Genomic DNA, 25,110 nt, shown 5'->3' on the forward strand with positions numbered 1-25,110 from the left:
CTGACCACACCGTACTTAGGAAACCTCCCACACTGCGGCAAGTGCAACTACCATCATCATGGGGTCTGTCGAGTACTGCATTGCAATAGATGCAACATAAAGGGGCACACCGCCCGTTTTTGTAGGACTCCGGTCAAATTCATCACTTCAACTACCAACGTTGGAACAAGTCCAATATGTCATCTTTGTGGTGAAAAAGGACATTACAAGACGGACTGTCCAACAGAGAACAACGACGGGGGAGCAGGAGGAAATTTGACCCCAGAGAATGGGGAAACATAAAAGAACCCTACTATAGTTTGATACGCTTCCAAACCCCAATAATTTAATTATAATTATAATTACTCTTTCATTCGAACCAAATCGCAGCATTCATATAAAACTAAGAACCCTATCAGGTAAGCTATGATGGATTAGTGTAAACATAAGGGACATTTATAATTAAGATTTGTAGATTTAAAGTGAGTGATCCCGCCTCATTTCCTGTTCCTTGTTTGGTTGTGGATTTAGGGCAGGGTTGCTCAGTCAACTGTCTTACCAATCTTAATTATACATGACTTGTGTACACCAAACAATGATAGAGAGACCTAGTAGGGATCATTTCGTGAAAGTTCATAGTTTCAAATTATCAGAACCCTCGTATTAGTAGTATCCGCCAATTTTGAATTAAAAAGGGGATTCGTAGCAAAATAACATAATAAAACTGAAGACGTTGAAAACTTATGTGCATAGAATTGTTCATTATCCTAGTAATCATCTTTTCCAGAATAACTTAATATCTACTTCGTTGAGAAGTTCCGACATCCTCATCCGACATGGTTTGGCTTGATCCTTACCATGCAATTTTTTTTAAGCTGTGTAAAAGAACTCTTTCCTTAATCAGCTGAAATTCTTCCAATCCATAACACAAACCCTTATATCGCCTATGACTTCAAATCTTCAGAAGTACCCATGCGAGGGGTACCACACCTTCTAGCCTACTCAATAGATAGAAAGCTTGAAACAAAATGCACCAAAGAAGTCTCAAAAGTCAGTAACCACCCATAGCATACCCAAGAGATCTCCAAGTAAGACCACTTGCATTGCAGGTCAAGTTCAAGAATAGAGTACAAGAACTCATTAGGTTAATCTATCGCTGCTAGTTGTATATGAAAGAGTGGCATATAATTTAGACTCAACAAGATGTAGGATGTGTGATTCCGCCCTATTTCCTATTCCTTGTCTGGTTGTGGACTTGGCGCAGAGCCAGCTAACCGAAGGTTTTGTTGATTTAAATTATATACAACTCGTATACACGAGGTGAGGATGGATGACCCAAGGATGAGTCTTATCATGAACTACAGAGCAAAAGCCCGCATGCTTACTATAACAACCGGAGATACCTGAGTGGGAGTGGTAGCGGATTGCAATGGGCTTAAAAATCAAGTTACCAAGGCAACGGATGGACTTGATGCCATTATGGGTGATCGTCGACAGGTTATCCAAATTCGCATGCTTCCTACCAACAAAGGAAACAGACAAGCTGGAGAAACGGACTAGAACCTACATCAGGGAGATTATGCGACTGCACGGTGTACCAATATCCATTTTCTCGGACCGAGATAGTAGATTCACCTCGAGGTTCTGGCAGTCACTACAAAAATCTCTAGGAACGAGACTAGACAAGAGTACTGCCTACCATGCACAAACCGACGGACAGAGTGAGAGGACCATTCAAACCTTGGAAAAATATGCTAAGGGTTTGTGTGATCGATCTTGGTAAGGCATGGGATACCCATTTACCATTGGTCGAGTTCTCGTACAACATTAGCTACCACACTAGCATCAAAGTTGCTCCATTCGAAGCCCTCTATGGCCGCAAGTGCAGATCACCTTTGTGCTGGGCTGAAGTGGGTAACACGCAACTAGCTAGAGGATAAGTACCTAACAGCACCCTCACAGGCCCAGAAATCATAAAGAGAAACGACCGAGAATATTGTCCAAATCCAAGGTATATCAGACCATTCGAGATCCTTTCCAGGATTGGCCCGGTAGCATATAAACTTCAATTACCACAGGAGCTCAATAACGTACACCCTACCTCTTACGTGTGGAACCTAAAGAAGTGCTTGTCCGATGAGAACCTCTTCATCCCTCTGGATGAAGTAGAAATCAACAAGAGTCTTCACTTCGTGGAAGAACCAATAGAAATCATGGTAGGAAAATTTAAAAGAAGAAAACAAAGTCGCATACCCATTTTGAAGGTCCGCTGGAGTGCCAAGCGAGGACCTGAATACACTTGGAAGCGCAAAGATCATATGAAACAAAAACACCCGCATCTCTTCCATAGTCCATAAATGCATATCTTAGAATTAATTTTGGGACGAAATTCCCTCTAACGGGGGGGGGGGGGGGGATGATGTGACAACCAGATATTTAAAGTCAATATAATGACCTAAAGTCAAGTATTATAATCTATTTTTGGAATCAATAGAAGTTAGCGTAAAAAATGAAGTATTCTAAAATCTAAATTGGGTTGCATAAAATGATAGATATTGTGTCAAGGTTTCCAAAAATATAAAGAACACTCAAATCCGAGTCATAACGAAGAAGTTATGACCCATCAAAGATCCGCGTCAAAACCGGTAAAACACTATTAAGCGTAAAAAGTGAAACTTCAATAAAATACTTTTTAGCCTTAGGTATCTAAACGAAAGTCGTAGATTACGTTAAACCGTGAGCATGAATAAAAAGAACGCCCAAATCTGACTTCGTATGAGGAAGTTATGATTTTTCGAAGTTTCGGATATAGCGGTAGACAGCTAAAAACTCAAAATAGAGATCGAGCGATTTTTAGCCAACGCAACCTAAACGAGAATCGAAGGTCTCGTGAATAGCAGTACAACGGTGAAAAGACAGACGAAAACGGTCGTCGGATGAAGAAGTTATGGATTTTTAACGGACTTTTCTTGCCCCGGCCTGTTAAAAATAAATAATTAAAAATAAATTCAAAACTAGCCGACGGAGTCTAAATGAAAGTTGTAGAGTACATTCTCACCTACGCGTGCATATAAAGAACGTTAAAAACGGAGCTCGTATGCGAAAGTTACAGATTTTACAAGTTTGACGCACACAAACCAAGACGATTTACGCCCAGCGTACCCTCGTACGCCCAACGTACTCGGATGCTAGGCCTCGTTTCGTCCACGTCGCTCCAATGCTTCATCCGAGGATGCGGTAAGCCATGACGCATGCGAACGCGCCGCGTAACCTCGCTGGTACCCCCCGCGTACGCGAGGGTTCCAGCCCCTATAAAAGGGATGCGAGAGTTCCAGGTTTCTGTGCTCATTTTCTCTCATTCTCTTGCGTTTTTACCTCGTTTTGCGTGCAAGAAATATCCTGAAGTCCCGGTTTTCATATCCAAGTCCCGAAGGAAGTTTTACGCTCCCGAGAATCCCGAGAAATCTGCTTCCTCCTGTCGAAGTTCTGCTCGATTATTGCCTTATCTTCTTCAACCCGCCTCTTCAACCAGGTGAGTTCATACCCCTACGTTTTTCCGAGTTTTTCATGTTTTCAGGGGGGGGGGGAAAGAAGCAAAAGCACAAGTAATCTTGGGCTTAAAGTATATTATTTTGTTTAAGATAATTATATTTTCAATATACTTTGAACATGGAAAATAGTTTTTACCAAATGGGTTAAGAAATCAACTCGCAGAAACGGTTTTCAAAACTAAGACAATGAACTTATGAATCATATAGTAAGAGATATCATTTTATAAAAGGATTCATGTTAATTACAAAAAGGGTTTTCAGCATTATTACTTGTAAATTTGTTAGTCTAAGTTGGAGACACGTCCTTGGTAACACTCACCACTGAAACAGAGTGTAGGACTAGCACATATGACCAGAATCTCTTGTAGGGAGAGCGTGACTGTTGTGTATAGATCTATACGGGATTGACAATCCCGCACCTAAACTGTTAGCTACAGTTAGACCGGCAGGTCTGGGGTGACTAAGTCATAAAGGATACTGGCCTCGATACGTGTCATATCAAGATAATGCATGGTTATAAAACTCGCAATCTAGATAACAGCGATTTACTTACGTAATAATGGATCAAATGAACTAACCTCAGAGTGATAATCAATTGATTACTAGGGAGTATTAATAATACCTTCCGGATTCAGTTCACCATGTTTTTATTAGTTTTATTTATGTAATAAGGCTAATGTACCTCACTAGGTGTAACCAGGGTTTTTAAAAGAAAACTGTTTTTATCATTATAAGTATAGTAGATACTTCTACACCTCAGTTTAGAACAGATAACCAACCATCAACTTTTAGGGAAAATATAGGATTTTCCCGGGATAACCCGGCTATTGAAAAACAGATTGTTTAACGTGTAACCAATGGATATTCATATTCATTCCACGACACCTTGGATTGTACATATCTTGTATGAATCTGGAAATCATGGAAGGAATGGGTTTTCAAACACGCTTTTCATAAGAAAATATAGGATTTTCTTGAAGAACGCTTTTCAAAAAAAATCAAAGAACATTTTTCCACCAAAACTAAATGCCTATGAAGTCACCAGCTTTATGCTGATATTCTTTCAAAACTGCTTGTATTCTCAGGGGATTCAGTAATACAGATAAAACATCAGCTTTTGGAGAAGAGACGCTAAGACGTCAATCTTAAAACTTATTGAATCATCATATTGTAATTATTTTGGGACATGTATTGTAAGCAACAATGTAACTTTTATATTATATATATGATGGTTGTGTGTACTTTCTTTACAAATATTCAACTGTTATGATACTACGTGAAGTCATCCGCCCCCGAATGTTTCCGCCACTCTGGTTTGGGGGTGTGACATCAAAATCGTTTTCAAAATCGTTATACTCCTCATGTCTCAACACGAAAACCAACAAGATACTTTGAGAAGTTACATGTTTAAGAATGGAAGTTTGAATCCTTCAAGCCTATTCCAACTTCTTTTTAAATCCACCCTCGAAACAACCTGTCAAATCTTCATTTGTTAAAGGGAAAACAAATGTGAAGAATATCAATCACTGGTTGGAAGGAAAAGGAAAGAAATTTCAATCTTCGAAATTTTCACAAGAAATGATCAAGGAGGAGTATGAGAAATCTTTGAATGACTCATCGAAAGAAAGTTCATCTTCCCAAGATTCAAATATTTCTGTCAAACAATGGAAAGCTCTACCGAAGGCATCGATTATTGTGAAACAAGCTGAGAAGGAAAAGGGAAAAGTCAATGAAGATTTTAAATCCAAGAATATTTACTTTTTTGTGCCATTAACTAATGAAGTCGACTTAGTTGATAGTCTCAAGTCTAAAGTTCGTAATTGGATAAAAGGATCTACGTTTCACAATATCTTCCAAACTAATAACCAAGGACCCAAACAGCCTTGGGGACCTAAATTCTTTCATTAATTGCAAGTTTTGTGTGACGAGCAATATGATGAACAATAATATATGAACAATGGTTGCTCTCGTCACATGACAGGATGAAAGGAGAATCTTCGTGATTATAGGTCTTTAGAGAATACTGGGGTCGTGAAGTTTGGCAACAATAACAAATGTAATGTTCGAGGTTACAGAAAAGTCACTAATGGGAATTTCACAGTCAACAGAGTGGCATATGTCGAAGGTCTTCAACATAACTTGATAAGTTTTTCACAACTTGTTGTGGGCAGTGGCAATCAAGTGATGTTTAATGAAGAAGGTAATGTGATTTCGGACATTCAGATAAAGGAAATCTTGCTTAAATCAAAACAAAAAGGCGACATGTTTACTCTCGATATCAATCCCATTATTGGGAAACCTTCAGTGTGCTTACTCTTGAAAGCTTCATCAGATGTTAGTTGGCTATGGCATCGAAGGCTTTCTTATTTGAACTTTCGAAAAATTAACAAATTAGAGGTACAACATCTGGTAAGAGGTTTACCTGAGTTAAAATTTGATAATGATACTTTGTGTGCAGCTTGTGAACAAGGGAAGTAGCATAGACAAGGTCATCCTATTATCATCGATTTGAACATTGTTGAACCATTGGAGCTTCTTCCTATTGATCTTTGTGGACCATCAACTGTTGAAACTCTTAACAAGAAATGGTACATTTAAGTTATTGTTGATGATTTTTCTCGATTTACTTGGGTTTATTTTCTTAGGTTAAAATCTGAAGTTGCTCAAGTAATGATTGATTTTATCAAAAAAATTGAAACAAGTTTGAAGAAGAAAGTTCGAAAAATTAAAAGTGACAATGGTTCGAAATTGTTGTTGTCGCCGCCGTGAGCCACCAGGTGGGTAGCTGAGGTGCATCTCGCAATCAGAAGCATGTATGTGTGTGTTGTGTATGGTTGTGTTTGATCGGAAAATCGAGGAAGGCCAACACCACCACCGTGAGGTGGTGGCTGCCGCCATGCGCCACTGCCGGCCACCATTAGGTGGTTGTGTGTGTGTGTCTGTGTGTTGACTTTGCTTAGTGTAGTGTATGTGTGTGTATTATCGAGTTGTACATTGTAATGGTGCCAAAATAATAATTGAAATCTCGAAACCACCACCGTGAGGTGGTGGCTGCCGCCTCCTGACGCCACCGGCTGCCGTGTCGGGCGGCGGTGTGCCTCGTTGTATGGTGACTCGTTTGTGGTGTTTGGACAAGGGACATAAACCCTAATGGGCCCAATGAAGCCCTAATTGACATTAAAGCCCAAAACATGTGTCTAATGGGCTTAATCGACGCTAATGGATCTAAGGACTTAGCTAATGGGCCTATTGGGCTAAGTTGGGTTGGAAACCCTAATTAGGGTTTAGAAAACCCTAATGCCATGAAACCCTAATTTGGGGTTTATCGGGATCGCATCGGGATTAATTAATGAACTCAGAATATTAATTAATAATCATTGGCAAGATTAATCTAAGCAATATTGGACTTAATGGATTAAGTCCTTAAAGGATTATGTCCTTAATGGGTTAAGTAGGAAACTTAACCCTAATCATCATTTTATGTGAAACCCTAATTTCACTTGGGTATATTATTGGGCCTTTATAATGGGCCTAAATTATTGAGATAATAATGGACCATCCAAGAGCAAGCAATTGAACTAGAATAATTTAATGGGCCTAGGGTAAGGCCCATTTAAGGGGTTTAGGCTCATTTTGGAAAATTGGGCCGAAGATGGGCCATAGTTTGGGCCTTAATAATTATATGATGTTGGGCCTTAGAATGAGACCATGTATAGGCCTAGGCCCAATTTGAAAAATTGGGCCATGTGTTGGGCTTTGATTCCTAATTGACTTTGGGCCTATGGATTGGGCCTTGGGCTTGAATAAGCCAAGCTAGGGGTAATGTAGTAATTACCCAAAGAATGTACTTATGGTTATATAGTGGGACCCAATTATTAATTGGGTGTTATTTTGGTGTTGACAGTTCGGGAATCTGTCAGCCAACAGCTGGGGTTGAGTCTGCGGGACTTCAGCAGTGTGGGATTGTGTCTACGGGACTTCAGCAGTGTGAGGTGAGTTACCTTCCAGTAGCGGTGGGTCTACAGCCACAATATGTTTTCCGCACATGAGATCTTTGGGATTACACTCTGATATGGTTTTATGATAATATGTTTTGATTACTGACACTTTGGTTTGACACGAGATATTATTATGAATGTTTTTATACTGATGGTTTTATGTAATAACTTATTTAAAAATGAAATTTTTGGCCTTGAATTTTGGGATGTTACAAGTTGGTATCAGAGCCTTGGTTTGAGGGATTCGGACATGCTCTCGGGTGTGTCTGAACTCAAACTAAGGGCTTGGTATGAAAATTTTCAAAAGTAAAACCATTTTATAAAAAAAAGAGTTTGAAAAGAATCTGAAAAGAGAAAAGAACTTTGAGAAGAACAAAGTGTGTGATGCGTGCAATCAGCCGAGCTCAAGTAAGTTTTTCCCCAAGATACCCATACATGTTATGTATGATATGATATGATATGATATGGTTATGAGAATTGCATGCTAGATTAGGGCTAAGGATCTAGGAGGATGCCTTATATGCCTATTGTATGTGCTTGTAGACTTGCATGCTAGTACTGATCAGCCAGTAATAGGATAGCCTGTTTAGGTTATGCCTGATTGTATGAGCCTTTGAATTGCATGTACAGATTCCTGATTAGAGGATAGAATGATCTGATTGGAATATGATGGTTAGATTTTCCATTGTCTGAATGCTGCTCGCTTTGTGCTTTGTGGGACTTTTAGTAATGTGAGCTAACTATTAAGTGAATATGCTAAGTCACATGGGACACAGGCCCGGTAATCTCAGAGTGAGAGACTTGACCCTAATGCGCAGCTCTTTTCTGAGTCCAACCGTTCTAGGGATGAGTCTTTTACTCGAAGGATTATCTGATCTCTGTTGCATGTGGCTATATTCATAAGGTCGCTAGTTGACATTACTGGGAATCTTTCAGCAACTGAGGACTAGGTGAGTTCGGGAACCTAGGAAAGCCTAGGATATGTTTCAGTGGGTTAGTAGTGAGGCTCAGTGAGATTTGGGTGTACCAGTTGAGGAAGTGACTTGGAGGATCCGGGAGGATTGCTGAGGAAGGTATGGATAGGTGTGGAAGGTAGTATTGGGCCCGTACTACAGAAAGCACAGGATCCATACTCGAATCGGTGAGAGTCTTGGAGAATCTGAGAAGCTTCGGGGAGAAGTTTGTGACTCGGTTTGGGGACATAAAATGTTCTTGTTGTTGCAGCTTAGCCATTGGCAAGTGAGCTAGTGAGCGTGGCAGGGTGTCAGACCCTAAAGGATATGACTCCCAAGAGTTTGCAGATGCGAGATCGATTTGGAGCACTTTGAGAAGAGAGGTTCATGTCAGGTGCGTATAGTAGAGGGTCCAGGGAAGAGACCCATGACTTCTGATCATCGGGTGAAAGGCCAGTAAGGCCTGAGTCGGTGCAGCACGTACAGGACAATGCACAAGGGAGTTTGTCGCACCGAGGGTTTAGGCTACTACAAGGTAGCGGGGTTGGTCATGTCAGCAGAAGGTGATTAGTATTCCTCCAGATGTTGTGGGTCGGTTTTCTGCTAGTGTTTGGGTTATCAAGGACCATATATGCCATCCTGCATGCCGAAAGGTCCTTGATGAACCCACAGAGGGATGTGCCTTGCGGAGCGGGTTCCGCGTGTACCGTTATCACTCCGGATCTTTGTCGGGATCTATGCGGGAGTATTATTTAGAGGACTCGGTCAGGAGTAGAGCGATAGTTCTCTTGTAAAGTCAGCGTTCAGTGGTTCTATCATTGTTCAGGTATGTTCGGTAATTGTCTATGGATGAACTTTGGAGTTCAAGGCACTACTGTTGGTAGGACAGAGCTGGTGACATAAAACGGGTAGTGTCAGTCACGGGTGTTAGATGCATAAGTGGTTGGTCATCGCATGTTCAAGAGAATTGCATTTTCGCATGGGTTGTGTTCGGTTAGAGTTTAGTGGTACTGCAAGAATGGGAGTGGGAACGAGGATTCGTCAGCCAGAGTGAAGATTTAGGCCTTCAATTGACAGCATGTAAGATGGATTGAGGTGTCAGACTGGATCAGATTTCAAGAGCACTCATCAAGATTTCTGAGGATGGGAGATCTCAAGATTTAATCGGTGATTAAACGCTAGCATTGTCAGGCATAGGTTGTCATCAATGGGGTATTAGAAAGCGAGAAGGATTGGGAATCCTTCAATTCTCATGTACTGTGAAGACTTAGTCGAATCTAGGTAGGGGAGAGACTTTTGTGAAGTTCTCCAAATACGAGTTCTGGTTGCATGGGGTGCAATCTCTTGGGCACCTGGTCAACCAGAAGGGTATTTCGGTCGATCCGGCCAAGATAGAGGTCGTGATACAGTGGGAGATTCCGAGGTCTCCAACCGAGATTCGGAGTTTCCTGGGTCTAGCAGGTTATTATCGGAGGTTATACGTGATTTCTCTGAGATTACAGTTCCTTTGACCCGACTGACCAAGAAGTTGGTGTCCTTTCGTTGGGGGCTTGAGCAGCAGGCAACCTTCGAGACTCTCAGTTAGCGGTTGTGCGAGGCACCGATTCTCACCCTGCCAGAGGGTGTAGATGATTTCGTGGTTTACTGTGACGCTTTGATCACGAGCATGGGTACGGTACTGATACAGTGGGGTCACGTGATAGCATGTTTCGGGAACCAGGGTAGAGTTCTGGTTAGGACTCGAGTTCAGTAGAGGGTTAGGTCGAGTGCGTGTTCGACCCGGGTTGGAAAGTGTTGTAAGACTACGGGGGTAGCCGTAGCGTTCACTAGTAGTCAGATAATATGGAAAGTGTTGTAAGACTACGGGAGTAGCCGTAGCATTGACTAGTGGTCAGATAGTATGGAAAGTGTTGTAAGACTACGGGGGTAGCCGTAGCATTCACTAGCGGTCAGTTAGCACGGAAAGTGTTGTAAGTCTGCGGGTGTAGCCGTAGTATTCACTTGCAGCAGAGAGTGTTAGGGTGTTGTAAGTCTGTGGGTGTAGCCGTAGCATTACCCAGGTTTCCAGATAGTATTAGAGTGTTGTAAGTCTGTGGGTGTAGCCGTAGCATTCACTAGCAGCTAGATAATGATAGAGTGTTGTAAGTCTGCGGGTGTAGCCGTAGCATTCACTAGGTTGGTAGATGGCATGAGCGTGTTGTTAGAACGCGGAAGGAACAATAGTACCCACCAATTCGGGTGCAGCAGTGAGGATATGGAAATCCACATATTCGATTTCGGTATTACCCAGATGGATTAGATCTGGTTGAGCCAGTGATAGGACTATAGGAGCGCCACTACAGTTATGGGATCAGGAAAGCAATGGACCGTATGAGATTGCTTGTGATGTGAGGCTACCATCGGTTAGGTGGCAATCTCTTTTAGCCGTGGATTTGATGATGACAGGATTCGACGTATGGACCAGATCGGTTAGATCGGGGGGTTGTTAGAGCCATAGTGGCATGACAACTTGTGGCAACTAGTTTCAGAGAAAGATTTCATTCAGAAGTCGTGTAGAGCGACTGTGTATGAGTCTTTCGGCTCCGTAGTCGGGTTGAAACCCGATATTTCAGATGATTGACGGATGAATTGAGACCAGGAAGGTCTCGATAGATCTTGGGAAGCAGCTATGTAACGACATACCACTTCAGGGAGTTCAATGTTCAAGCAGTTCCAGCATGTGAGCAGTATTAGTATTTGTGTTTTGGGTTGCAAGTATGGACAGAATAACGGATTGCTGGGGTTATGCTAAGTCAAACACAGCGGGATTATCTAAGCATTAGCCGAGTATAAGTGATCTGTAGAGGTAATTAGGCTTGTGATCCAGATTTATAGTGGGAACCTCGAATTATTGGAAGTTGAGTAGCCGGTAGAAGAATAAAGGGGACTGGGTCCAACGATAAGGATTCAAGATGAGCGAACTATCAGGGAATCAGACCATCTCCTGTTGGTGGATTCAGACGGACTAGATGTGATCTTGTTGCGAGAAATTCGCTCACCTGTGGATGGTTAGGGCTTTGCGAAGATTGGTCATGGCTACCCTGGGAATGCTAGGGCGTGCTCAGTATAGTGACCATGTTTCTGAGTGGTTTGGCGCATGAGAAATGGTAAGGAATGATTTCGAGGACGAAATCTAATTTAAGTGGGGGAGATTTGTAATACCCTGTTTATTTATTTAATAAACAAATAAAGTGATAAATGCATAATAGCCCTAAAAGCGGAATAGTGTAGCAAGAAGTTAGTTACGAGGGTTAAAAAGTCATAATTGAAAATTTAAGGGGCTAAAGATACCATTTTCGGATTAATTTATAAAGGATTTTGAAGTCAGGGGCTGAAAGGTAAGTATTGGATTAAGATTGAAAAGATTTTATGGAGTAAGGGGCTAAAAGTAAATTCGAAACTTAAAATGTAAAGGATTTCAGAAGTGGGGTTTAAAGTGTAAATTATGGAGTGGTATTGAAAGGAAATTGGATGGGAGGGACCTATCCTGCCAATATAGCAATATGTTTGTGTGTGTCGGATATATATGCATGTGCTATGAAACCCTAACCCTATTTTCACTATTTCCAGCCGTCACCCTCCTCTTCTTCACTTTCAGCTGCCACCCTGCCTTGTGGCTCCGATCATATGACTCCGGTAAGCATGTCGTTTCCCCAACTGACGCCATCTTTCCTCCGCCACCTTCCCTTCCACTTCCAGTGTTGTTCTGTTGTCGTTGAAGTCGTGAGCCGCCGCCATGCCGTTCTTGATCAGCAAAGACGACGAGGACCACCAGCATCCGCCTCTCGGTTCGATTGTCACCATCCTCCGGAGCTCTCTCAAACGCCACTTCTAGGCCACTGTTTGCTCCACCATCGCTGCTATCGGACGACATATGTAACCAAGTAAAAACCACCGAGAATGGTCAAAGGCAGCTATACCAGCCGGAGGTCGGAGATGTTGTCGCTGCCTTCCTCTTATGCACGAAGTCTCTTCGTCGCCGTTGCGTCTTAGTCTCGTTGGAGTCCAGATTCCAAGCAAAGTCGTGTAGGGGTGTGTTGATGCTTGACTGAGAACCAAAAGGAATCACCGCCACCACCGTGAGGTGGTGGCTGCCGTCCCAAAATTGTTGTTGTCGCCGCCGTGAGCCACCAGGTGGGTGGCTGAGGTGCATCTCGCAATCAAAAGCATGTATGTGTGTGTTGTGTATGGTTGTGTTTGATCGGAAAATTGAGGAAGGCCAACACCACCACCGTGAGCTGGTGGCTGCCGCCATGCGCCACCGCCGGCCACCATTAGGTGGTTGTGTGTGTGTGTGTGTTTACTTTGCTTAGTGTAGTGTGTGTGTGTGTGTATTATCGAGTTGTACATTGTAATGGTGCCAAAATAATAATAGAAATCTCGAAACCACCACCGTGAGGTGGTGGCTGCCGCCTCTTGCTGCCACCGGCCGCCGTGTCGGGTAGCGGTGTGCCTCGTTGTATGGTGACTCGTTTGTGGTGTTTGGACAAGGGACATAAACCCTAATGGGACCAATGAAGCCCTAATTGACATTAAAGCCCAAAACATGTGTCTAATGGGCTTAATGGACCCTAATGGATCTAAGGACTTAGCTAATGGGCCTATTCGGCTAAGTTGGGTTGGAAACCCTAATTAGGGTTTGGAAAACCCTAATGCCATGAAACCCTAATTTGGGGTTTATCGGGATCGCATCGGGATTAATTAATGAACTCAGAATATTAATTAATAATCATTGGCAAGATTAATCTAAGCAATATTGGACTTAATGGATTAAGTCCTTAAAGGATTATGTCCTTAATGGGTTAAGTAGGAAACTTAACCCTAATCATCATTTTATGTGAAACCCTAATTTCACTTGGGTATATTATTGGGCCTTTATATTGGGCCTAAATGATTGAGATAATAATGGACCATCCAAGAGCAAGCAATTGAACTAGAATAATTTAATGGGCCTAGGGTAAGGCCCATGTAAGGGGTTTAGGCCCAATTTGGAAAATTGGGCCATAGATGGGCCATAGTTTGGGCCTTAATAATTATATGATGTTGGGCCTTAGAATGAGACCATGTATAGGCCTAGGCCCAATTTGGAAAATTGGGCCATGTGTTGGGCTTTGATTCCTAATTGACTTTGGGCCTATGCATTGGGCCTTGGGCTTGAATAAGCCAAGCTAGGGGTAATGTAGTAATTACCCAAAGAATGTACTTATGGTTATGTAGTGGGATCCAATTATTAATTGGGTGTTATTTTGGTGTTGACAGTTCGGGAATCTGTCAGCCAACAGCTGGGGTTGAGTCTGCGGGACTTTAGCAATGTGGGATTGTGTCTACGGTACTTCAGCAGTGTAAGGTGAGTTACCTTCCAGTAGCAGTGGGTCTACGGCCACAATTCCGGCCCACCAGTAGGAGTTGTATGTTGGATGATTGTCTTTGTGATATCATCTAGGTTTGTTACTACCTGATATGTTATGTGCTAGTATGATATGATGTTATATGCTAGTAGCAGTAGGGGAGATAGTCCCCAGGATTTTCGGTCGATAGGGCCGAAGGGGGTAGTCATACCGAGTCATGCTAGATAGAATATGATTATGTGTTACATGTTATGTGGTAGTAGTAGAGGGGTGAAATAGTCCCCAGTATCCGGTCGAGAGGACCGTAGGGGAGGCCAGCACCCAGATATGCTAGGCAGTATCCGGTCGACAGGACCGAAGGGGTAGGCCAGCACCCAGATATGCTAGGCAGTATGTGATTTATGTTTATATGCTAGGGTTTTATGTGGTAGTGGTAGGGGTGAAATAGTCCCCACTATCCGGTCGAGAGGATCGAAGGGGAGGCCAGCACCCAGATATGCTAGGCAGTATCCGGTCGAGAGGACCGAAGGGGAGGCCAGCACCCAGATATTCTAGGCAGTATCCGGTCGAGAGGACCGAAGGGGTAGGTCGGGCACCCAGATATGCTTGATAGTATATGTATGTTATGTGATTGTATGGTATGTGGTATGATGGGGGAACTCACTAAGCTTCGTGCTTACAGTTTTCAGTTTTGGTTTCAGGTACTCGTTTTCAAAGTAAAGGAGCCGGCTTGATCGCAGCGCATCACACTATGTTTTTTTCGCACATGAGATCTTTGGGATTACACTCTGATATGGTTTTATGATAATATGTTTTGATTACTGATACTTTGGTTTGACACGAGATATTATTATGAATGTTTTTATACTGATGGTTTTATGTAATAACTTATTTAAAAATGAAATTTTTGGCCTTGAATTTTGGGATGTTAGAAGTTGTTATCAGAGCCTTGGTTTGAGGGATTCGGACATGCTCTCGGGTGTGTCTGAACTCAAACTAAGGGCTTGGTATGAAAATTTTCAAAAGTAAAACCATTTTATAAAAAAAAAGAGGTTGAAAAGAATCTGAAAAGAGAAAAGAACTTTGAGAAGAACAAAGTGTGTGATGCGTGCAATCAGCCGAGCTCAAGTAAGTTTTTCCCCAAGATAGCCATACATGTTATGTTATGATATGATATGATATGGTTATGAGAATTGCATGCTAGATTAGGGCTAAGGATCTAGGAGGATGCCTTATATGCCTATTGTATGTGCTTGTAGACTTGCATGCTAGTACTGATAAGCCAGTAATAGGATAGCCTGTTTAGGTTATGCCTGATTGTATGAGCCTTTGAATTGCATGTACAGATTCCTGATTAGAGGATAGAATGATCTGATTGGAATATGATGGTTAGATTTTCCATTGTCTGAATGCTGCTTGCTTTGTGCTTTGTGGGACTCTTAGTAATGTGAGCTAACTATTAAGTGAATATACTAAGTCACATGGGACACAGGCCCGCTAATCTCAGAGTGAGAGACTTGACCCTAATGTGCAGCTCTTGTCTGAGTCCAACCTTTCTAGGGATGAGTCTTTTACTCGAAGGATTATCTGATCTCTATTTCATGTGGCTATATTCATAAGGTCGCTAGTTGACATTACTGGGAATCTTTCAGCAGCTGAGGACTGGGTGAGTTCGGGAACCTAGGAAAGCCTAGGATATGTTTCAGTGGGTTAGTAGTAAGGCTCAGTGAGACTTGGGTGTACCAGTTGAGGAAGTGACTTGGAGGATCCAGGAGGATTGCTGAGGAAGGTATGGATAGGTGTGGAAGGTAGTATTGGGCCCGTACTACAGAAAGCACAGGATCCATACTCGAATCGGTGAGAGTCTTGGAGAATATGAGAAGCTTCGGGGAGAAGTTTGTGACCCGGTTTGGGGACAGAGGATGTTTTTGTTGTTGCAGCTTAGCCATTGGCAAGTGAGCTAGTGAGCGTGGCAGGGTGTCAGAACCTAAAGGATATGACTCCCAAGAGTTTTGCAGATGCGAGATCGATTTGGAGCACTTTGAGAAGAGAGGTTCGTGTCAGGTGCGTATAGTAGAGGGTCCCGGTAAGAGACCCATGACTTCTGATCATCGGGTGAAAGGCCAGCAAGGCCTGAGTCGGTGCAGCACGTACAGGACAATGCATAAGGGAGTTTGTCGCACCGAGGGTTTAGGCTACTACAGGGTAGCGGGGTTGGTCATGTTAGCAGAAGGTGATTAGTATTCCTCCAGATGTTGTGGGTCGGTTTTCTGCTAGTGTTTGGGTTATCAAGGATCTTATATGCCATCCTGCATGCCGAAAGGTCCTTGATGAACCCACAGAGGGATGTGCCTTGCGGATCGGGTTCCGCGTGTACCGTTATCACTCCGGATCTTTGTCGGGATCTGTGCGGGAGTATTATTTAGAGGACTCGGTCAGGAGTAGAGCGATAGTTCTCCAGTAAAGTCAGCGTTCAGTGGTTCTATCATTGTTCAGGTATGTTCGGTAATTGTCTATGGATGAACTTTGGAGTTCAAGGCACTACCGGTGGTAGGACAGAGCTGGTGACATAAAAAGGGTAGTGTCAGTCACGGGTGTTAGATGCATAAGTGGTTGGTCATCGCATGTTTAAGAGAATTGCATTTTCGTATGGGCTGTGTTCGGTTAGAGTTCAGTGGTACTGCAAGAATGGGAGTGGGAACGAGGATTCGTCAGCCAGAGTGAAGATTTAGGCCTTCAATTGACAGCATGTAAGATGGATTGAGGTGTCAGACTGGATCAGATTTCAAGAGTACTCATCAAGATTTTTGAGGATGGGAGATCTCAAGATTTAATCGGTGATTAAACGCTAGCATTGTCAGGCACATGTTGTCATCAATGGGGTATTAGAAAGCGAGAAGGATTGGGAATCCTTCAATTCTCTTGTGCTGTGAAGACTTAATCTAATCTAGGTAGGGGAGAGGCTTTTCTGAAGTTCTCCAAATGCGAGTTCTGGTTGCATGGGGTGCAATCTCTTGGGCACCTTGTCAACCAGAAGGGTATTCCGGTCGATCCGGCCAAGATAGAGGTCGTGATGCAGTGAGAGATTCCGAGGTCTCCAACCGACATTCAGAGTTTCCTGGGTCTACTAGGTTATTACCGGAGGTTATACGGGATTTCTCTGAGATTACAGTTCCTTTGACCCGACTGACCAAGAAGTCGGTGTCCTTTCGTTGGGGGTTGAGTAGCAGGCAGCCTTCGAGACTCTCAATTAGCAGTTGTGCGAGGCACCGATTCTCACCCTGCCAGAGTGTGTAGATGATTTCGTGGTTTACTATGACGGTTTGATCACGGGCATGGGTACGGTACTGATACAGTGGGGTCACGTGATAGCATGTTTGGGGAACCAGGGTAGAGTTCCTGTTAGGACTCGAGTTCAGTTGAGGGTTAGGTCGAGTGCGTGATCGACCCGGGTTGGAAAGTGTTGTAAGACTACGGGGGTAGCCGTAGCGTTCACTAGTAGTCAGATAGTATGGAAAGTGTTGTAAGAACTCGGGAGTAGCCGTAGCATTCACTAGTGGTCAGATAGTATGGAAAGTGTTGTAAGACTACGGGGGTAGCCGTAGCATTCACTAGCGGTCAGTTAGCACGAAAAGTGTTGTAAGTCTGCGGGTGTAGCCGTAGCATTCACTAGCAGCAGACAGTGTTAGGGTGTTGTAAGTATATTGGTGTAGCCGTAGCATTCCCCGGGTTGCCAGATAGTATTAGAGTGTTGTAAGTCTGCGGGTGTAGCCGTAGCATTCACTAGCAGCTAGATAGTGATAGAGTGTTGTAAGTCTGCGGGTGTAGCCGTAGCATTCACTAGGTTGGTAGATGGAATGAGCGTATTGTTAGAACGCGGAAGGAATAGTAGTACCCACCAATTCGGGTGCAGCAGTGAGGATATGGAAATCCACATATTGGATTTCGGTATTACCTAGATGGATTAGATCTGGTTGAGCCAGTGATAGGATTGTAGGAGCGCCACTATAGTTATGGGATCAGGAAAGCAATGGACCGTATGAGATTGCTTGTGATGTGAGGCTACCATCGGTTAGGTGGCAATCACTTTTTGCCTTAGATTTGATGATGACAGGATTCGACGTATGGACCCGATCGGTTAGACCGGGGGGTTGTTAGAGTCATAGTGGCATGACAACTTGTGGCAACTAGTTTCAGAGAAAGATTTCGTTCAGAAGTCGTGTAGAGCGGCTGTGTATGAGTCTTTCGGCTCCGTAGTCGGGTTGAAACCCGATATTTCAGATGATTGACGGATGAATTGAGACCGGGAAGGTCTCGATAGATCTTGGGAAGCAGCTATGTAACGACATACCACTTCAGGCAGTTCAATGTTCAAGCAGTTCCAGCATGTGAGCAGTATTAGTATTTGTGTTTTGGATTGCAAGTATGGACAGAATAACGGATTGTTGGGGTTGTGCTAAGTCAAACACAGCGGGATTATCTAAGCCTTAGCCGAGTATAAGTGATCTGTAGAGGTAATTGGGCTTGTGATCCAGATTTATAGTGGGAACCTCGAATTATTGGAAGTTGAGTAGCCGGTAGAAGAATAAAGGGGACTGGGTCCAACGATAAGGATTCAAGATGAGCGAACTATCAGGGAATCAGACCATCTCCTGATGGTGGATTCAGACGGAGTAGATGTGATCTTGTTGCGAGAAATTCGCTCACCGGTGGATGGTTAGGGCTTTGCGAAGATTGGTCATGGCTACCCTGGGAATGCTAGGGCATGCTCAGTATAGTGACCATGTTTCTGAGTGGTTTGGCGCATGAGAAATGGTAAGGAATGATTTCGAGGACGAAATCTAATTTAAGTGGGGGAGATTTGTAATACCCCGTTTATTTATTTAATAAACAAATAAAGTGATAAATGCATAATAGCCCTAAAAGCGGAATAGTGTAGCAAGAAGTTAGTTACGGGGGTTAAAAAGTCATAATTGAAAGTTTAAGGGGCTAAAGATACCATTTTCGGATTAATTTATAAAGGATTTTGAAGTTAGGGGCTGAAAGGTAGGTATTGGATTAAGGTTGAAAAGATTTTATAGAATAAGGGGCTAAAAGTAAATTCTAAACTTAAAATGTAAAGGATTTCAGAAGTGGGGTTTAAAGTGTAAATTATGGAGTGGTATTGAAAGGAAATTGGATGGGAGGGACCTATCCTGCCAATATAGCAATTTGTTTGTGTGTGTCGGACATATATGCATGCGCTATGAAACCCTAACCCTATTTTCACTATTTCTAGCCGTCACCCTCCTCTTCTTCACTTTCAGCCGCCACCCTGCCTTGTGGCTCCGATCATATGACTCCGACAAGCATGCCGTTTCCCCAACTGACGCCATCTTTCCTCCGCCACCTTCCCTTACACTTCCGGCGTCGTTCTCCTGTCGTTGAAGTCGTGAGCCGCCGCCATGCCGTTCTCGATCAGCAAAGACGACGAGGACCACCAGCATCCGCCTCTCCGTTCGACTGTCACCATCCTCCGGAGGTCTCTCAAACGCCACTTCTAGGCCACTGTTTGCTCCACCATCGCTGCTATCGGACGACGTGTGTAACCAAGGAAAAACCACCGAGAACGGTCAAGGGCAGCTATACCATCCGGAGGTCGGAGATGTTGTCGCTACCTTCCTCTTATGCATGACGTCTCTTCGTCGCCGTTGCGTCTTAGTCTCGTTGGCGTCCAGATTCCGAGCAAATTCGTGTAGGGGTGTGTTGATGCTTGACTGAGAACCAAAAGGAATCACCGCCACCACCGTGAGGTGGTGGCTGCCATCCCAAAGTTGTTGTTGTCGCCGCCATGAGCCACCAGGTGGGTGGCTGAGGTGCATCTCGCAATCAGAAGCATGTATGTGTGTGTTGTGTATGGTTGTGTTTGATCGGAAAATCAAGGAAGGCCAACACCACCACCGTGAGCTGGTGGCTGCCGCCATGCGCCACCGCCGGCCACCATTAGGTGGTTGTGTGTGTGTGTGTTTACTTTGCTTAGTGTAGTGTGTGTGTGTGTGTATTATCGAGTTGTACATTGTAATGGTGCCAAAATAATAATAGAAATCTCGAAACCACCACCGTGAGGTGGAGGCTGCCGCCTCCTGCAGCCACCGGCCGCCGTGTCGGGTGGCGGTGTGCCTCGTTGTATGGTGACTCGTTTGTGGTGTTTGGACAAGGGACATAAACCCTAATGGGCCCAATGAAGCCCTAATTGACATTAAAACCCAAAACATGTGTCTAATGGGCCTAATGGACCCTAATGGATCTAAGGACTTAGCTAATGGTCCTATTGGGCTAAGTTGGGTTGGAAACCCTAATTAAGGTTTGGAAAACCCTAATGCCATGAAACCCTAATTTGGGGTTTATCGGGATCGCATCGGGATTAATTAATGAACTCAGAATATTAATTAATAATCATTGGCAAGATTAATCTAAGCAATATTGGACTTAATGGATTAAGTCCTTAAAGGATTATGTCCTTAATGGGTTAAGTAGGAAACTTAACCCTAATCATCATTTTATGTGAAATCCTAATTTCACTTGGGTATATTATTGGGCCTTTATATTGGGCCTAAATGATTGAGATAATAATGGACCATCCAAGAGCAAGCAATTGAACTAGAATAATTTAATGGGCCTAGGGTAAGGCCCATGTAAGGGGTTTAGGCCCAATTTGGAAAATTGGGCCATAGATGGGCCATAGTTTGGGCCTTAATAATTATATGATGTTGGGCCTTAGAATGAGACCATGTATAGGCGTAGGCCCAATTTGGAAAATTGGGCAATGTGTTGGGCTTTGATTCCTAATTGACTTTGGGCCTATGGATTGGGCCTTGGGCTTGAATAAGCCAAGCTAGGGGTAATGTAGTAATTACCCAAAGAATGTACTTATGGTTATGTAGTGGGACCCAATTATTAATTGGGTGTTATTTTGGTGTTGACAGTTCGGGAATCTGTCAGCCAGCAGGTGGGGTTGAGTCTGCGGGACTTTAGCAGTGTAGGATTGTGTCTACGGGACTTCAGCAGTGTGAGGTGAGTTACCTTCCGGTAGCGGTGGGTCTACGGCCACAATACCGGCCCACCAGTAGGAGTTGTATGTTGGATGATTGTCTTTGTGATATCATCTAGGTTGCTACTACCTGATATGTTATGTGCTAGTATGATATGATGTTATATGCTAGTAGCAGTAGGGGAGATAGTCCCCAAGATTTCTGGTCGATAGGGTCACGCTAGATAGAATATGATTATGTGTTACATGTTATGTGGTAGTAGTAGAGGGGTGAAATAGTCCCCAGTATCTGGTCGAGAGGACCGAAGGGGAGGCCAACACCCAGATATGCTAGGCAGTATCCGATCGACAGGACCGAAGGGGTAGGCCAGCACCCAGATATGCTAGGCAGTATGTGATTTATGTTTATATGCTAGGGTTTTATGTGGTAGTGGTAGGGGTGAAATAGTCCCCAGTATCCGGTCGAGAGGATCGAAGGGGAGGCCAGCACCTAGATATGCTAGGCAGTATCCGGTCGAGAGGACCGAAGGGGAGGCCAGCACCCAGATATGCTAGGCAGTATCCGGTCGAGAGGACCAAAGGGGTAGGTCGGGCACCCAGATATGCCTGATAGTATATGTATGTTATGTGATTGTATGTTATGTGGTATGATGGGGGAACTCCCTAAGCTTTGTGCTTACAGTTTTCAGTTTTGGTTTTAGGTACTCGTTTTCAAAGTAAAGGAGCCGGCTTGATCGCAGCGCATCACACTATGTTTTCCGCAGATGAGATCTTTGGGATTACACGCTGATATGGTTTTATGATAATATGTTTTGATTACTGACACTTTGGTTTGACACGAGATATTATTATGAATGTTTTCATACTGATGGTTTTATGTAATAACTTATTTAAAAATGAAATTTTTGGCCTTGAATTTTGGGATGTTACACCTACACGCGCTGGTACTCAACCTCGGGTGTTGAGATTCCAACATTCTTTTACGCAGACAGCATCTGGTTGTCTGGGGTCATTCTCTTTATATTCTATCAAACATTAACACACATGCATTAATACAAGATCAGACACAAACATTTCAAAACATTTTTCAGAAAATATAGGATTTTCTGGTGTTTACAAAGTAATACAAAACATTTTTCTCAACCATGTTTATGAACTCACCAACATTATATATGTTGACCTTTTAAATTAACTTGTATTCTCAGGAAATCGTTGAGCAGGTCGGTCAGCAAGACTACTTGGATATTTTGTTATGTTTTGTTTTCATCATACTTTGGATATTTTGGCATGTATTATTGAAACACAATACTTGAGTAAACCAATGACAGTTGTAATATTACATGTCATGATGATGATGTTTAGTTTCAATTATATACACTGTGATGATACTACGAGAAAGAAGTCACCCAAGCCCCCGGACGTTTCCGCCGTCTGGTTCGGGGGTGTGATAGATTGGTATAAGAGCATTGTTTATAGTGAACTAGCATATCTAATCATACAAGATATGCAACTATAAATACAATGTGACTAAAACACTCTGAATAAAATGATACCTAGGTGTACATTAATACTATAACTCTAAAAGTCTCTGGAGGAAGACTGAACACCGTGATTAAACCCGGACAGTTATGTAGTTGTATTGGGGATAAATAGAGCCCGATCAACTATATTTATTCAAAATACGACCAACATGCGTTTGGGAGTGATCATGGTGGGCAGTGAACCTAGAAACATACCAACCTTGTATCCAAAAAGTTTTTAAGAAACTCAAACATAAACAAACACTATTAAAGTAATTGGAATGCTAACTACATGCACTTTCCCTACACACACTTCTCACCCCTCAATTTCTCGCACAGTCATCATGGAAGAATTCCAACAAGGTATCCTTTACTATCAGGCCCTAGTAGCCAATGGATTGATTGAAGGAGATCCTATTATGGGTCAGGAGGCTGATCTAGGTTTAGGACTTGAGGAATATTTGGAGACCGACTATTAGTTCGGGGAATCTGATGAGGATATGGAGGAGGTCGGGGACATTAATGAATTCCCCAGCGAGCCTCCCACTTCAGAGGTGATGCAGGAGCACCCCCTAGCACCGAGGGATCCCATTGATCGGACTCGCTCCTTAGAAGAGGAGGTGGCCACCCTTCGATAGTAACTTTTAGAAGCAGAAGCCCGAGCCGTGCAAGCATAGCATGAGAGAGATGAGGTCACTAGGGAGATGAGCGAGATGGATGACGTTGTGGCACGACATTTTGGCATATGATTTCACCACCAGACCTCCCCCTCCACTACTAGGATCGACTTTATCTACCACCACTACTATTAGGATTTCCTTTTATGTACTACCCTATGTACTATCGACTTCATGATTAAGTGATTACACTACTCATGGAGTCGTCACGCTGTCGGATTTTAATCATGTATTATATCCCTTATAAAGGCAAATTTTCATATATCAAAAAGATTATTACTAATGAAAGCAGTTATATATATATATATATATATATATATATATATATATATATATATATATATATATATATATATTATCGTGATGTTGTTATCTGCTATGTGATCTGTTATTTTTATTTCATACCAATCGTATGCATTCATTTACATGCAGAACTGAATCACCGAAACTGTTCTATAATTAAGGAATCTCGAAACTTAAATGCACTACATACTCAACATCTTTCTGTTCCATGACAGAAAGATACCTCAAAGACCAAATCGTGGAAACAACACGGCACCAACACCACCGAAGGTAAACTCGGCTACGTTCCAAGCAGCAGTGTCAGCTGCGGTCACCGCAGCACTGGCACAGATTCACAACGGGAATAACAGAGGAGTTAACGGGCAAGGAGCCGGAAGTTCAAATCAGGGGATGAACCAAAGACTTACATAGGTCTGTACTTACAAAGATTTCACGAATGCCAAGCCTAGAACCTTCAACGGGACGGGAGGCATGATAACCCTAAAACGATGGATAGAGAAAGTTGAATCAGTATTCGAGATCTGCAGATGCCCCGAAGAGTGCAAAGTGAAGTTTGCCGCTTGCACATTTTTCGATCAAGCGCTTTGCTGGTGGAATGGTCATGTAGAGGCCATGACACTCCCAGTGGCGAATGCTATGCCATGGGAGGAGCTTAAGGAAATGCTAATGACGGAGTACTGCCCAAGAGGGGAAATCCAGAAAATGGAGCAGGAATTGTGGAACCTCACGGTTCAAAACTCCGACATCGATGCTTACATCTCGAAGTTTAGTGAACAGTCACTCCTATGTCCAGGCATGATCACTTCTGAAGGAAAGAAGATTGAGAGATTCGTTTGGGGATTGACCTCTCCAATTCAAGGAAACGTAATCACAGCAAACCCAGAAACGTACGACAGTGCTAAAAGACTAGCCAAGAAATTGTACGACCATGGCAACAAAAAGGGTGACAAAGCTGGAGAGACTGAAGCCAAGAAGGAGGGAAAAGATAACAAGAAAATCAAAGACAACAAACGGAAAGGGCGAAAAAACAAAGAGTCATCGAAAAAGTATCAAATTGTAGCAGTTCAAGCTGCTACTACTCAGGTTGCTTCAACACCACACGTTCCAGCCTCGACTACACCAACTACTACCAGGCAATACTCGGGAACCCTACCCAAGTGTAACAAGTGCGGCTTCCACCACTATGAAGAATGCAGGGATATGCAGTGCACAAGTTGCAATCGTAAGGGCCATACCGCTCGATACTGCAGATCTCAACCTCAACAGAACCAAAAGCCAAACAACAACAACAACAACAACAACAACAACAACAACAACAACAACATCACCAACAACAACAACAATAACAACAACAACAACAACCGCAACAACAATAACAACAACAATAACGCTGGTGCTAGTCACACTTGTTATGGATGTGGAGGAACTAGTCATTTCAGATGCAATTTCCCTAAAGCCAACAACCAAGGGGTAGGAGGATCAGGAAGGATCCTGACTTTGGGTTAGGGTGAGGCGATTCAAGACCCAACGGTTGTTACTAGTACGTTCCCACTTAACAACACTTCCACATGCATCATATTCGATAGCGGAGCCGAGCGAAGCTTCGTTAGTAACAAATTCAAACAGTTACTAAACCAACAATGTCAGAAGCTAAATGAAGCTTTCACGGTGGAGATGGCTAATGGGAAAACTGAAACAACCAAAGATTTTAC

Source organism: Lactuca virosa, chromosome 9 (genome assembly GCF_052849685.1).
Source record: "Lactuca virosa cultivar CGN04683 chromosome 9, Lactuca_virosa_CGN04683_v6, whole genome shotgun sequence".
Lineage (NCBI taxonomy): Eukaryota > Viridiplantae > Streptophyta > Magnoliopsida > Asterales > Asteraceae > Lactuca > Lactuca virosa.